General features: G+C 31.6%; 1 protein-coding gene across 2 annotated transcripts in view; it reads right to left on the minus strand.

The window, feature by feature from the left end:
• Nucleotides 1-17,590, minus strand: part of LOC130892969 (protein-L-histidine N-pros-methyltransferase) — a 125,865-nt gene that overhangs the window by 70,180 nt on the left and 38,095 nt on the right. The gene's annotated exons all lie outside the window — the stretch shown is intronic.

Consider the following 17,590-nt stretch of genomic DNA (forward strand, 5'->3'; position numbering starts at 1 on the left):
GTGGGTTAATGCTGATTAAAAGCTCGCTTCCTTTTAGTGAGAACCTCAATACATATGAATAATAGATGGCAAATATCACTTTTCAACAGAATATACGAGAGTATTTCAATAAAAGCACAACGAAATGTACTTTTTGAGACGAAACATAAATTTTTCTGAAGATTTCCATAACCTAAAAATATATATCATCTTCTTTTCTTATACGAAATTTTGATCCCCTATAAAAGGAATCTATGAGGAATTTAATATGAGGTAGGCAATTATGTACTTTCGCTTTTTACTGATAGAGAGCGTTGTTTTATTTTTTGAATAACCTATGTTAGTATTGTACTTTGCCGTTTGTCACGTGATACTAGTCACATTGACGTAACATTGGAATGCTGAACATATTCGGCATATTGGAAAGTGATGCCACATCCCCCATACAGCCCTGATCTGGCACCATCTGATTATCATTTATTTAGAAGTTTGCAGAATTCTTTAAATGGTCAAACTTGCACATTTTTGTTGATAAGGATCAAAATGGAATATATATAATTGATTAAAAACTTTGTTGTTTTTATACTACAAAACCGAAATTACTTTATCGCCAAACCAATAATAATTAGATCGTTTCTAGAAGAAATGTAATCATGACTAAACTTAATGATATGTAGATAAATGTAAATGAAATTTGTTCGTAGGTTAGATCGAACAGAAATCATGAATAGTCAATTAGGTCTAAAAAACTAAATCTAATCCTTATGTGATACTAATTACTCTATCATTACGTATCGTACATAATTAATTCTGACATAAGCGAGAATTATTAGACATTTTGTAATACTTTTAGTTTATTACTTGGAATTTATAAAAATAGTGAAGGGAATTGTTGATCAATATAATTTTGAAGAGGTAATTTGTTATACAAGTCCAGCACATCAAGTTTTTACTAGAAATATATTTATTTAGGACTACAAGATAAATAATACTTATAAATTACAATCATCAAGTTTTGTTAATCCATTTTACGACTTTTTTTTCTCAATAAAAAGTCATATCACGCTGTTCGTTTCAGCAAAAAAATTGATGGCAGAAAAAGGTATTTTATTTAAGCCCCACGTGACGATTAGTAATTTATATTTAAATTAAACAGAGGTGGTGCATACTTGGAGGATTTCTTTTAATTCTTCAGTCGATTCGAACAATAAATGATTATAACTAAACTTATAAGGGATTTTCAATATTGTATAACGTGAATTGTTATTTATAGTAAGACATTTTTGAAGTTTTTTGGGTTTTTAAACAACAAAATTATAGTCGTGGAACCTAATATCAATGTTCAGTTGCTACGAACATATAATAAAAAAAACTATTGTCATTTTGACATATGCAAATGAAGGACGAAGAGTATATTGTCTATGCGCGCAATTAAAGCTCAAAGAAAATATAAAATAGTACTGAAACAAACCCTTGTTGATCCATTAATGAAATTTCATAATAAAACACTTTCTCTCTCATATTATCAAACGAAAGTCGAAACGTTGTCTCACGAACCAAAAATAATAGTGTCCGTTATTTGTTTATACCAGTGCATGTTTATAATTTGTCGACGAATGCGACAAGTTAAAACTTGCAAGTACCGGTTTATTTGTTTATTATTCTTCCATGTTCATTATTGTAGTTTAGTCCCAGTTAGTCCTGTGAGACGGAAGAACGTGTGGTGATTTATGGACAAACACAACATTCATTTCTGCAAATTCAGTTTTAAGATGGGTAAACACAAAGAAGTATCGGTTGAAACTCGTCTTCATAGTCCAGTCTAGTATAGGCAAAAGTAACCAAACCAAACCGCCTAATTAGAAATATCTCGATGTATCGTGGACTAAAACGATCAAAAATATGTATCCACCAGAAACTTTGGCAGTAGAAAACGTAATATTTATACTTGGGACTTTTGATAACTGCCAAATTACAAAAAAAAAACAGTTAAGAATATTTCTCTAATTTACTTGCTAAGCCGTCCAACTTTTCACATAACCATCGTATCTATAAGGAACAAATTATAACGAAATACAGTAAAAGATAACTTCACGTTCCACTTTTATATTGTGTTTAATATATGAATACATCAGAATATCAAATTTTTGAAACCATATATGTAAGAAGCCGTATCTGCTTTCATCCATCACCCGAATTCCAGATCAGAAACCATTTGCATAAGGCATATAGCTCTTTAATTAAAATGACTAATGTTTATTTAACATAACAAAACATATAATCATAAAAATCAATGCAGCACTCAAGGCGTGTGTGGCCCACACCCGTTGGAAGGTGAGATGATGCAGATACAGCGTTGCCACGTGCGATCTCATTAATAAAACAAAAGAAGACACTATCTCGATTTCGATCTGGATTCAATTTCAGTGTGAAGAAAATGTGATTTTTCGATTGAGGAACATATAATTACTCTTAACAGTTCCTTGAGTATTTATTTCATTCTATAAGGACCTTACAACAAATTATTTCGTCTCTTGAAACAGTAAAACAAAATTTTGTTTTGATTCAATCACATTTCAGTGAAAAAATTCTAAAATGGACGAGTGTTACCTCAAAAATTCACAATCAAACAAAAAAACAAGATATTTTTTCATTTTTTCATTTTTATAACGATAACGTCCTCGTATGATAAAATTATTTCTTTTGCAAGTGAAAATTTGAGGTTAGGAAACACAAAAAAGTCGTTGGGAGCCAGATCTGGCGAATACAGTGGGCGCTCAACCAATTCGTGAGTTTCAGCTGTGGCAATAATCGTTGTGTGAGAAAATACGTTGTCCTGATGGAATAGCACTTGGCTTTTCTTCAAATAAGACCGCCATTTTGCAATATTTTCCTTCACCTCATCAAACAATGTTGTATAAGACTCTCCTATTATTGTATCACCTTCTAGAAGTTAGTGGATGAACATAATTCCGTGAATAACTCAAAAGAACGATTACAATCACTTTGAAATAGTTTTTGTCTCTATCACAGCAGGTTTGTACTTTGCAATCCACTGTCTTTACTGCTTTTCTACTTTCAGGAGTGTAGATTTTATCAACATTTAGAAATCTACGCATATAATGGTCCAAATTTACTTATATCGCTTCAATAATGCCTAGGAAGTGTCCTCTTGGCTCTAAATTAGTAAACGCGATACCCTACGCCCTGATAGATTACGCATACACAGTACCATTTGGTGAACTTGTTCTATGATATATTAGCAGTTTTTTACATCTTGGACCTTGAATATATTCCGTGATGCCTATAGTCTTGAGGTGCTTTGGTAATTATCAACCTGATTATTGGATTCCTTTTTATCAATATCTGTTAAAAAGCTGTATTCCTTCGCGACAGAAAGCTGCTTTTCTTTTCAAACAAATCGTTTTGAGGGAAATTAGGAGAGTCACTTCATAGTCTTGTCTAGCAGAGAAAAAGACTAGGAATTTGGTTCTAAAGTTGTAGCAATTGCGACGACATTCAGACCCTAATATTTGAGGTCCCTTTTATTAATAGAGCCGTATATCCATACTGCATCGCTTTTCGGTCATCTGTAAGGCTATAATCTAGAAACTAAGCGACATTCTTGACTATTTTTGATTCCTCTGTGTCTGTTTTATTTGATCATAGGAATGTGTACCTTCGACAGATCATTGCGACGACTTTTGACTCTATTGAAAATCAGAAAACTGCTTCGGAAAGTAAAAGATATTTGTTCAACTTTTTGTTATTAATTTATAGCTTTACGTATAGTTTATGCATTTTTCCTAAGCGTGGGAATAAGACTAAATTTTTAATTGGTAATCACGTTTGAAAGTAGCCTCTGTAATTGCCTCGAGCATAAACTTGTTATTAAAGTGTTCACTTTAATAATTTTTTTTCAAATCTTAATTACATCGTTCGTCTTGAGTATTTCAATATAATTACTCAAATTTTCAAAATAATTAATTAAAGAGTACGTTTGATTTGGAAAGAATTATATGTATAGGTAGTAATTAGTCGAGGAAAATATATAAGCAGGATGGAAGGAATTTATTTTTAATACTTTCAAGAAGATCTGCGCACCAAGATAGCGATTTAAGCGAGAGAAGGGAGTAAGAGAGAAACAAACACCAGGTTGTTGATGGAAAGAAGAGAAGGATGTTCAAGTTGTGTGTGTAAATGCAATTCCTCTGCCGGAGATAAAGATCGCTTCATATTAACCTTCCATCAATTGAAACAGCACTTCATATCTTCCGGATATGTGTTTCATCCCAATTTTAAATAATTTAGATCTTGATCGATGGCATTTGACATATGACATATGACAAATGAATATAATGTAGAAAATATATAAAATATCTGCTTACTTTTTTTCCATTTAAACACCGGCAACATTGTTTATACCCACTTATTTTACCTGTTACTAAATCCCATTTAAAAAATATGAAATGAATAATAAGAAGACGGACAGCAGGGCGCAGACAGGAGGCGGGAGCTAACACGTTCACTGTCTTCTTTTTACTGAGATGCATATTTATGTTAGTGCTTCATTGGGTTATGCTTACATATGGAATCAACGGAATTCATTAGGTTTTAAATTTTGCTTTAATAACACGATATTCGTACTTCAGCTGTAAGTTGTTAATTTGTTATTCGTTTAATTAGAATTATCCAGAAAATGTAATAAAAAAATTCTGTATCGTCTGGTTCACGAAATATTTATTCATTTAACTGATATATGTAATTTTGGTATAATTATTAAAAAAATATATAAAAATGACTAATTTTTGTTTGATTTTTATAACTATTTCAATTTCTCTTATAATAGACCTTCTAACATGTTTTTATTCCAAAATCTTTGATGTGGTTCTTCGAAAACTTTTAAATATGGATGAAAACGTGTCCCTCGTTTGCCACTCATACTACTAAATATGAGATGCGATCTATAATTACTCCCATCTTATGAAATTTCTTTAATAAATTGGTAACAATCATTTTGAATGACTTCCAAGCAGATTTTTCATTATTTTTCGGATTTGTTAACAAATATACCCTGTAATATTTGAAAATATTTTTTGTAAAGGAAAGCGTCACTGTTTTTGTCAAGCGTCCTCACAATTTTTTTCACGAGCTCCAATTTGATGTGCAAATGGGGTAGAGTGATGTTATTGGGATCTACCAATAGCTCGTGTTTAATGTTCATTTTGCTCGAATAGGCCTTACATGATGTTGTTTCCCACTACTGCCCCACAAAGGAAACAACAATATTTTGTGTAACCACCTTGCAATCCCAATAACATTCCGATGATTGATCGCTGCACTTTTTCCATTGGTGTTCTTTATACTTATAATATACTGCGTGTCCAATTGGTATGGACACGTTTTTTATCACCATTGTGTAATAAAACAGCTTCTAAACTATATTTCGAAGTGTCTATGCCTAAGCGTCACTCTGATTTATCATAGTTTTGATTAATTGCTTCAAAAAATCCCGGGATAACAATATAATGACAATACTCAGCTTCTATTTTTAAAAATTTTTAGTAAAAATTGCTTCTGTTTCGTTACTTTTGTGTCTGATAGTAATAATTGTTGTAAACGGGAACCAAGAAGCTTGATAATTGTAAATCTCTTATAAGACCATTCAATTTGACTTGGTTAATAAAATTTTCTTGAAGAAAGAACCTAGAAATCGACTAGGTTCTCTCCATAGCATTGTTGAACCAAATGGAAGGTGAACGTTTTCTTTTGATGACTACTGAAGTAAGAAGATTTTATCTTGATTTGCAACAGGAATTCCAAAACAGTGAAGATATGCATTTTTTAACGAATCTACAATGTATCAAACAAATAAACAAAAAATTGTTGTTTCGAAACTCTAATAGAAATAAAATAATCTTCCAATTGATAGCGTTTATAGTTTTTTTTTTCATAAATACACCGTTACCTAGTCCATAATTTCAACACAAACCATAAATGTATCGAACAGCTCTTTGTAATCTACAGATAGATTCGAATAAATGCAAACTACAAGATCCTCAGACAGGCAAACCATAGCGAAGATGCAATTCAAATAACGAGAAGAAATTTGATAAAGCAGTACCAGAACCGAGCTGTTTAGACACATATAAAGGCAAAATAGGCAGAGGATAATTTTTTCGTCAAGGCCTCTACATGTACATACCATTGACCGTCAATATGTAGACCAAGAAACTTGATCGCATTTCAAGTTCGTGTTAATTCATTGTTGAATTTGAGAGGTTGTGAAACTTCTTTGTAGGATAAAACTAAAGTTTTCTCAGTGTTTACACAGAGCCCGTTCGTCAGATCAGGACTTAATAGTAATGAGATCTTTACCCATGGTAAAATGTGAAGTTTGCTTATTTGAACCACTCTAGGTTATACTGGTATCTTATATACTTATATACTTATTAATTTGTAAGTCTGTGACATCAATAATGGATCCATTAGCTCGTACCAGGAGTTTTCTATTTTCAAGGTAAGATACAAACCATTTTAAAAAAACAACTCGGATGCCATGATATTCTAGTTTGTTAATCAGAATTTCATGATCAACAAAATCGAAAGCCAGAGTGAAATCACAAAAAGCCAAAGCAGGGAAAAACTGTGACGTGATAAAATATTTCTGCTACACTTTCAGGAAAGTAAAATTGTGAAAACTAGTGTTATTTAACAAGTAGTCTTCTTAACTTCGAAGTAGGACTCTAAAATCTGTGTTCTAATAATTGTATAGTCGTGCGCCAAGATCTAAATTTTTGAGTAGCTTGAGATCGATGTAATCTTACATTTTTCTCAATTAGATAATATGACAATTGAATAACATTGAGTGCAAAAATCATCCAGTTACTTTATTTAATCGGAATATCTCCAATTAAAGCAGGTTTTCAACAATTTTTTTTTAATCGAGCTCGTGCGATTTCATTCTGTTGTCTAACAACTGATAGGACAGTGTCGGCGAATTAGCATTAATGTGCTGCCATTGTACACAATTCCGACAGAATGCCTTTTGTGTAAGTTAGTTATAGCTGCGTTCCAAGATTAATGCGATGAATTAATGCAGAAACCGCCGCCGCACCAGTTTCATTTGTGTCTGTTTGTGCCTCCTTCTCATTTACGTGTCGAAATTGTTAGTCTCTAGCTCGCTACGGAATAAGCGCATGAAATAAAAAAATATTTATACAGGGAATGTCGCAATAGTATCTTATTTTAAACATATAAAATATTAATCATTAATTTTTAATCAACAAGTGGAAACACGATCTTTTTCGGCTTCTTGTCAGTCATACTTCTTCTTGTTTGTTTCTATCATTGTTATATCCCGAAGCTTTAAAGACTGCGTCATATTCAATACTTAGGATTGCGGATTGCCTAAGCGAAACGTCCTCCTCTTGTCGTAGTCCCGTAAACCATCAATCAATGCCTGTGTGATCAAACATTACATTATGTTCTCTGGGATAAGCAAAAAGGTCCGGCAATGTCTAGTTCTTGCAGTTGAAGAATTTCGTCTCGTTTCTGCGTTCTGGGTTCTAGATGTTCGTGGTGACCGTATTTTATGTTCAACCTCTTCTTCAGCCGCTCGAAGTCATCAGTTTCTTCGAGAGATACATTTTCGTGTTCCGTTCTTTCGCCAGTGACTTGCAAAAAAAACAATAATTATTCAAAAAAAATTTAAATATTTAGCAAAGTTTTTGTCTGTAAACGTTTACAATGATCGCCACTGTCGCGCTGACAGGCGTTAACAACACAAACCAAATAGTGAAGTGAAAAATAAGAAGCCGTAATGTGAAATGAATAATGAAAGGTAGCTCACACACATACATACGAATACACAGACATACAAACAGGTATTCAAGTTGCGCGCGGTCATTATAAAATTATTAAAGAATGACAATGACAACAGGAAGACGTATTTTGTTCGGTTTTTAACGTATAATCATAAGCGCATTATCTTATAGTGCCATGAGTTCGTAATTATAACCATATGTTCATTGACCCAGAGTTTTTACGTGTAGGAAATCGAGAATTAAACGTGTTTTAAAAAAAATTAACGAAATATAGGGATTCCAAATGATACCCGAAGAATATTTTTTATACTGCTAATAATAATAAATAATCGAAACGTTTGTGACACACATTTTTTATGGAATATTATGCTATAATAAACGGGGTATATACCCTATTTACTTGAAAATAATTGAGGTTTTCTCAGTATAGTATGATCGGATGAAAAAATTATAGAATTATATACATTTTTTTCGTCTTTTCCTAAACTACTAGTAATAATGTAAGGGAATTTTATATGTTTTTGAAGCTAATACATCCCATGAAATAGTTTTCATATATATAATATTAATAGATTAGTGCGCTAGTTACATAGTAAATGGTCACTAGGTGAAATTATCAATATTAATGTCCCGAGTGCATGTCAAATTGTCGATAATTTAATTTTCTCGAGGGCGCGAATGCGCACGAGAGGAAATTATAAGACAATTTGAGAAAAATTTAATTTAAAATAAACTTAATTCTGTGTTTAAAATTTGTTATTCTTTAAATTATAATAAGAAGTGGTGGAAGCAGCATAGAAACACCATCGTCGGCCTCCAGTAAAGTTGTATATTCTAATTGCATTTTCAATAATTGTTCCTTTTCTTAAAATATAAAATTAAAACCAAATGATGTTTATTAATCCTAGACGAAAATTTGGCACTAGTGCAAATTATCGATAATTTGCACTAGTGCAGTATTATCGCTGAAATTTGATCGTTGCTAGGTAAACATAAAATATTACAGCTTTTTGGTTGGCTTAAATTTTTCGAAGGAAATAGTCGGCTTAATTCGATGCTGACAAAGAAAAAAGTGCTGTTCTAAGATAATTCAGAAATCCACTTTTTCTACCGAAATCTGACCAAATTCTAGAAAAGCCCTTTTTCGATCAAATTAACATCTAACGAATTTTATTTATAGGAGCCAATTTTTGACGGAATTAATATCATCAAACCGAATTTAAACCAACTCTTATCAAAAGATCAACTTTTGATTCAATTACATTTGACATAATTGACTTTTTAAAGGAGAATTGAGTGGAGAAATGATTTTTTTATCAAAATTTGGTATAAAACTTAGTATCTTGATGTTAGTTTGGTCAAGAATAGACTTTTACGAGTAACATTTGATCAAATATTTGATATTCTGATGTTAATAATGTTGACAATTCACTTTTTAAAGGGGAATAGAGTGAAGAATGGACTTCTTCATCAAAATTCCGTATAAAACTTCGTTCTATGATGTTAGGTTAGTCAGAAATAGAATTTTATGAGTAACATTCGGTGATATATTTGATATTCTGATGTTAATTATGTTGACAATTCATTTTTTAGAGGGGAATAGAGTGAAGAATTGACTTTTTTATCAAAATTTCGTAAAAAACTTAGTATTTTGATGTTAGTTTGGTCAAGAATAGACTTTTACGAGTAACATTTGATCAAATATTTGATATTCTGATGTTAATTATGTTGACAATTCACTTTTTAAAGAGGAATTGAGTGAAGAATGGACTTCTCCATCAAAATTCCGTATAAAACTTCGTTCTATGATGTTAGGTTAGTCAGAAATAGAATTTTATGAGTAACATTCGGTGATATATTTGATATTCTGATGTTAATTATGTTGACAATTCATTTTTTAGAGGGGAATAGAGTGAAGAATTGACTTTTTTATCAAAATTTCGTATAAAACTTGGTTCTATGATTTAATTTTAGTCAGAAATACACTTTTACGAGTAATATTTGGTCAAATATTTGATATTCTGATGTTAATAATGTTGACAATTCATTTTTTAGAGGGGAATAGAGTGAAGAATGGACTTCTTCATCAAAATTCCGTATAAAACTTCGTTCTATGATGTTAGGTTAGTCAGAAATAGAATTTTATGAGTAACATTCGGTGATATATTTGATATTCTGATGTTAATTATGTTGACAATTCATTTTTTAGAGGGGAATAGAGTGAAGAATTGACTTTTTTATCAAAATTTCGTATAAAACTTGGTTCTATGATTTAAGTTTAGTCAGAAATACACTTTTACGAGTAATATTTGGTCAAATATTTGATATTCCGATGTTAATAATGTTGACAATTCACTTTTTAAAGGGGAATAGAGTGAAGAATGGACTTCTTCATCAAAATTCCGTATAAAACTTCGTTCTATGATGTTAGGTTAGTCAGAAATAGACTTTTATGAGTAACATTTGGTGAAATATTTGATATTCTGATGTTAATTATGTTGACAATTCATTCTTTAGAGGGGAATAGAGTGAAGAATTGACTTTTTTATCAAAATTTCGTAAAAAACTTAGTATTTTGATGTTAGTTTGGTCAAGAATAGACTTTTACGAGTAATATTTGGTCAAATATTTGATATTCTGATGTTAATAATGTTGACAATTCACTTTTTAAAGGGGAATAGAGTGAAGAATGGACTTCTTCATCAAAATTTCGTATAAAACTTCGTTCTATGATGTTAGGTTAGTCAGAAATAGACTTTTATGAGTAACATTTGGTGAAATATTTGATATTCTGATGTTAATTATGTTGACAATTCATTCTTTAGAGGGGAATAGAGTGAAGAATTGACTTTTTTATCAAAATTTCGTAAAAAACTTAGTATTTTGATGTTAGTTTGGTCAAGAATAGACTTTTACGAGTAACATTTGATCAAATATTTGATATTCTGATGTTAATTATGTTGACAATTCACTTTTTAAAGAGGAATTGAGTGAAGAATGGACTTCTCCATCAAAATTCCGTATAAAACTTCGTTCTATGATGTTAGGTTAGTCAGAAATAGAATTTTATGAGTAACATTCGGTGATATATTTGATATTCTGATGTTAATTATGTTGACAATTCATTTTTTAGAGGGGAATAGAGTGAAGAATTGACTTTTTTATCAAAATTTCGTATAAAACTTGGTTCTATGATTTAAGTTTAGTCAGAAATACACTTTTACAAGTAATATTTGGTCAAATATTTGATATTCTGATGTTAATAATGTTGACAATTCATTTTTTAGAGGGGAATAGAGTGAAGAATGGGCTTCTTCATCAAAATTCCGTATAAAACTTCGTTCTATGATGTTAGGTTAGTCAGAAATAGACTTTTATGAGTAACATTCGGTGATATATTTGATATTCTGATGTTAATTATGTTGACAATTCATTTTTTAGAGGGGAATAGAGTGAAGAATTGACTTCTTTATCAAAATTTGGTATGGAACTTGGTATTATGATGTTAGTTTGGTCAGGAATAGGCTTTTACGAGTAACATTTGATCAAATATTTGATATTCTGATGTTAATTATGTTGACATTTCACTTTTTAAAGAGAAATTGAATGAATAATTGACTTTTCTATTGAAATTTGCTATAAAACTTGGTTCTATGATGTTAGTTTAGTCAGAAATAGGCTTTTACCTCAATTTTAATTGTATTGCTCTATATATCTTCAGAGACAAGCCACAAGAGCCATTGTTGTTAATAAAGATTATTATTTTTGCTTTGTGGGCATACGTTATTTTATTTTCGGGATCCGTCATTTTGTCTGAATCGATGCATCCATCTCTAGATACCACTAATGACTTGACAGGATATGTGCTTATTAACAATTATCAAATTTTCAACGCATACTTGAACTCGTATATAGGCGATGAACGAATGAATCTAAATCACTTCAATCAACTGTGATGATGTTGAGCCAGTTTCGTTGTTTTTATACACATCGCTTCGATCGAATTATTAACACAATCAGTTAAACCGTGAAGGTTATTACCATGTTCCGAATTAAGAATTACTATTCTTAAACAGAAGTCGTGACTGACACGCCAAGAATACACGTGTGTGAATACACACCAACGTAGTGAAAAATTTTATTTGAAATTCATTTGATCTATTCCATCAGTTAACGGTGCATTAACAGGAAAACGCGGAAATTTCAAACTCAAAAATCGAGAAAAATGTAAGCGAGAATCATCAAACCGGGTTCCTCTGGAAACATTCGCCCTAAATGATAAAAAATAGCGATTACATTTTCAACATCAAAGTAAATGCTTGAAAGCGAATAAATAAAAACTTGAGTAATTGCTTGTGCAATGAAACGTTTTCTTAAAAATAATGAGAAATTGCTTATATTTACTGAAAATAATTATTTTTTCTAATGTGAGATATTTGCATACGATTTGGCAGAAAATACGTCAATTGGACTCACGAGCAACGGCACGAAAGCAGATTATGCTTGCATAGTACCGAATGAAGAGAGAGAACCAGTCTACAAAAGACATGGAAAAAGATTCGCGCCGTTTTGAATAAAAGAAAACGTGGCTTTTGAAGAAGGTTATTTGATGGTTATAAAGCTAAGATAAATGTCTTTGAGATGCTAAATCCAGAAAAAGAATAGAAGCCACAGATTTTTTGCTCACGTTTGTATAACAGAGTGGATTACGACTGTTTAAATTTGCTGGTCTAGACGCATTGAACAAGCAATTTGCTCAAAAATTTCATTCATGTTAACAAGTAGCATTTGCTTTTGCTTATAGCATTCGCAACTTGACCAATTTTTTTTGCTAAAAAACAATTGCTCAAATAATTGATTGTTTTGTATTCATTAGAGCCATTGCTACAGTTTGCGATGGTGTTCTGCTCAATTTTGAATATTTTTCTTCCTTCTACTATATTATTAAGACGCTAAGCTCTAGCTCTTATTTCTTCTTATTGGTGGTTCCTTACCTTTTATATCTGTTTTCCGGAATCCTTTCCTTGTACTTTCTCTAGCTTATCACAATACGTCCTGAATTCCTTCACTAATATCTTGATTTATCATTCTACCTTTAATTGCCTTAATGGTTGATATCGTTTTTATTCAATTCGACCTCATTATTTTGGTTGTTGTTGATGTTTCCGCTCTCTTCCTTCCTGTAACTTCCTGCTTTGACCTTTTCTATGATCCTGTTCGTAATAATTTTGAATAGATAGTGACAGACCATGGTGGTCATCTTGTTATATTTTTCGACAGTCTTATTCTGGTTTTAATCCTTGTTACTATTTCAATTGTTCAGTTCTTCAATATTTTAATATTTATGATCTATATCATCATCTTCTAGAATCTTCGTTCTTAATGAATTGGTTCGCCTTGTATATGTTTTTTCATAAAGGAGCTGCTTTTTTTGTCATGGATATGTTTGTCATAGTAGACGATAAAAACGACGATAGGGTGAACTATAAAAATAGAATTGGTCTCTAAGACATAAAAAACTATAGAACTAATCTTCTGTAAAATAAATACTATTGCTACCGACTCTGAGAGTAATTCTTAGTTATTTTAATTATTCAATGGATATCATTAAAGATATGAAATAAAAATTTAGTTTCTTTGTGTCCGATAGGTTTAATTTTCTGAAATTGCCCGAGCGGCAATTACCGCGGCTGCGATCGAAATTTCAATTAAAAATTTAAGTTTTTTTTATTATTATCATTATGTAGTCCAGGTAGATTCTTCACATCAACTTTAATGTACTTTTTCGTGGTATTGTACTGGTGAAAGTCAGTTAAGTGTTAATAGTAAGCATGCGGAGGGCACTTTATCGTGTAATGATTGGTTAAATACGAAAAGATTTGTCGAGTCTTAAAAGAAGATGTGAAAAATTCCTTGTTCCATGTTTAGTTAATACCAGTTAAAATTTATTGCAAATTAATAAAAATATGTCCGGGAAACAACAAGAACAGAAAAATTTGTGTATATTCTTCAGTTTCTCTTCCTATTTGATATTAACTGTACTGGCAGGTCTTTTTGTCTGTTGATCTCTACATAAGGACACGAATAAGGTATGAAATGACTTCACATACCTGTCTTTTTTTGAATAACTCCATTTAGATAACTGTATCAACGTCAGTTAAGATTCATAAAATCAAAATTTTTATTCAATTCCACTCCAGATAGTCCAATAGATGAATAACATCATAAAATCTAAGCTTTCAAATCATTTTACTAAGAAAAGCTTATTTTTAATAAGATTAACATCGTAGAAAATAATTTTTGACTCAATTTTTCTTAGAAAGCCGTGCCTCGACTAAATTTTATTTGTAACAGCCAAATTTTGACTAAATTTACATAATAAAACCGAGTTTTATACCAAAAAAGTCAATTGATGAAAAAGTCAATTCTTAACTCAATTCCTCTTTAAAAAGTGAATTGTCAACGTAACTAACATTAGAATATCAAAATTTTGACCAAATGTTACTCGTAAAAGTCTATTTCTGACTAAATTAACATTATAAAACTGAGTTTCATACCAAATTTTAATGAAAAAGTCAATTCTTCACTCAATTTCTCTTTAAAATGTGAATTTCACCCTAAAAAATGAATTGTGAATGTAATTAACATAAGAATATCAAAATTTTGACAAAATTTCAGTGGTAAAAGTCTATTTCTGAGTAAATTAACAGCATAAAACCGAGTTTTACTTACTTCTCTTAGACCAACAGACCTAGCCTACAAAGCGTCGAACTGCCTAAGCCAAAGACTCCAAATCGATTAGAACAGCGTTGTCCAACTAGCGGCCCGCGAAATGTTTTACGGAGTTATATTTTCTTTATCCTTACATACCTTACAACATGAAAATGCCGTGTTGCTTGAGCTAGCAAAGGCAAAAAACCTTTTACTGATGGCAATTTAATTAAAAAGTGTGCCGTTGAAATGGCCAAAGCTTTTGAAGATTCTAAAATGGCGGAAAAATTTCAATCAGTGCCACTTACACATCAAACCATACAAAGAAGGATAGTTGCTATGGGTGCTATGGGTAGAAAAGTCTATGCTTAGCCTAGTTAAAAAAGGTCATATTTCTCACTTTGTCTGGATGAAATCAATCAGATGTTAGTCAGCTCCTAATATTTGTGCGTACTACTTTTGACGATTTTACCAATAAAGAGGAGTTATTTGATATCTGCCCTCTTTATGGAACGACTAAAGGAAACGACATCTATGAAGCTGTGAAGAAAGCAGTTGATAGAATTAGAGGTTTCGATAAATGAAATAGGAACAGACGGGGCCCCATCAATGACAGGTAAAAAAACTGGATTAGTGGGTCTGCTTCGAGAGAATGGTGTTACTTGTCCTGCAATCCATTGTATTATACATCAGGGAGCTTTATGTGGAAAATCAGTCAAGCAAAATCAATTTTTTCAAACCATGAATAAGATTATAAATAAGATTAGAGGTGGAAATCGATCCCTTCTACACAGGAAACTTAGGCAGTTTTTAGTGGAAACAGAGGCTGAGTATGGAGACTTGCTAATGTACAACCAAGTAAGGTGGCTGAGTGCAGGAAAGTGCATGGAACGGTTTTTTGCCATAAGAAAGGAAATCCTTGCATTCCTCAATGAATACGTTTCATCGGACACAACTGAACTGGAAAAAAGCTTAAGGATCCAGAATTCTTAAGACAGCTTTTTTAACAGATCTGACTAATCATCTTAACATTTTATACTTGATTCTTCAAGGAAGAGACCAGACGGTTTCAGATTTAATCGGAAAAATAAACGAATTTCGGAATAAGCTGAGCGTGTTTAAACATGCTTTGGAAAATAACAACCTACATGCTTCCCTAGCTGTCTGCAACTAGCAGAAGAATTCAATAATGAGGAAAATATTGAGTTTTCATGCTGCAGTTCACAAATTCAACAAGTTATTGTTGAATTCAATACAAGATTTGAAGAAATCGATAGTCTCAAAAGCAGTTTACTGCTTTATAATAATCCTTTTGGAGCAATCATTGAAGATCAACCACCCGACTTACAAATTGAGTTATTTGACCTTCAAGCTGACATGTTCCTAATCACCAGACAAGAAAGGGGACCTGAATTGTTCAAATTACTGTCTAAAGAGAAATTTCCAAATCTGCGAGATTTTGGACTGAAGATTACATCAATGTTCGGAAGCACATATACATGTGAAAGTGCCTTTTCCTCCATGAAGTACATTAAAAACCACAACAGAAGCAACCTCACCGATTCTTCCTTACGTCATCTCATGAGACTGTCTACAACTGAACTGGAGGTGGACATTTCCTCATTGGTGGATGAAGCCGATCGACCACAGTCTTCACATTAGATATAACTTTTTATTACTATTGCAATGTTTCTCTTTCCTCTCAAAAAAATATATGTATAAATTTTCGATTCATTTACAAAAACATACTCGATGAGCAACAAAAGAAATAATACTTTTTTTTTTTTTAATTATTTTTATACCTCACATTATTTTGTTATTACTTTAACAAAATTAATATATGGCCCGCAAGCACATCAAAGGTTTTAGTTTTGGCCCTTGGTGCCTTGCAAGTTGGACACCCCTGGATTAGAAAGTTAGGAGTCCACTCCAACACCATAAGGTATATGAAGATAGTGATCCAAATTATGAACCACCAAATTTAAACGAATCGCAATTATTTATATAAACGATTAAGTACGTGTTTTGAGTTTGTTTAAGAAAAAACTGAGTTTTTGGGTTCTAGATTAAACGACTGGAATTTACTTTCACCCGATGCGCTATCGGGATATGAAGTGTAGTCCTTCAAATTATTGTTGGGGACTTCCAGAAGAATTTTTTATTCTATTTGTACCAATAATGTCTCTTAATACAGCTGATGTCTGTACTTTTTACGAAAATAAATGTCCCAAGAAAACCTATCGTGCCAATTTTTGTCATACGTATATCGTTTGGTGTCAACAGTGTTGTCAAAGTGTCAATAAAAGCTGAATGGAAAATAAAATCGTCTTATTGCTGGTTATTTATTTCAGACCACAAATATTTATGAACATTATTTATTTTAAATGAGTTGAAGTTTTTTCTAATTTTTTTAATGCTGTTTGTGTTCGATGTGATATTATGTTCGAAATCATTTAGACATTTAATCCGAGAAATATTTCATATTTCAGTTGAATAGAGGAGGCGAACGAAACAATGGTTTCGTATATACCGAGCATAACCACAAGCAATAATCGTTATTCTCGAAATCCAGCCACTTTTTCAACATAATGGTGTTTAATTTAAATTCCAATCTCAGTTTCTGAACTACATCTGTGGCAATGGTGAGGTCGCTAGTCAATTTAAATTAAGGGTTTGTCTACAATAACGTTAACGTGAAGGAATAAAGTTTTTATGGAATTCTAAGAGCTTTGTTCAAATATCACAAAGTCGAATTTTACGTATAAAGATCAATTTCGACTGAATAATTTTAATTAAAATGAGATAATGAACAAATTATATGTAGAAAAGATAATTTTCGACAAAAGAAACATGAAAAAACTTGATTTTCTATGAATTTCTACAAGGAAAAGTCACTTAAGGTCGAAGCTGACATTCGAAAACTGAGTTTTTCACTAAAAAACAGCATTCTGAGCAAATTCTATTGGGAAATTGATGTTTTGATCAAATTAACATAAGAAAACCAAAATTTCAAATAAACTCTACTTACAAATGTGAATTTTCTACCAAATTGACTTGAAAAAAAAGTTTTTTCA

The sequence above is a fragment of the Diorhabda carinulata genome, chromosome 4 (assembly GCF_026250575.1).
Source record: "Diorhabda carinulata isolate Delta chromosome 4, icDioCari1.1, whole genome shotgun sequence".
Lineage (NCBI taxonomy): Eukaryota > Metazoa > Arthropoda > Insecta > Coleoptera > Chrysomelidae > Diorhabda > Diorhabda carinulata.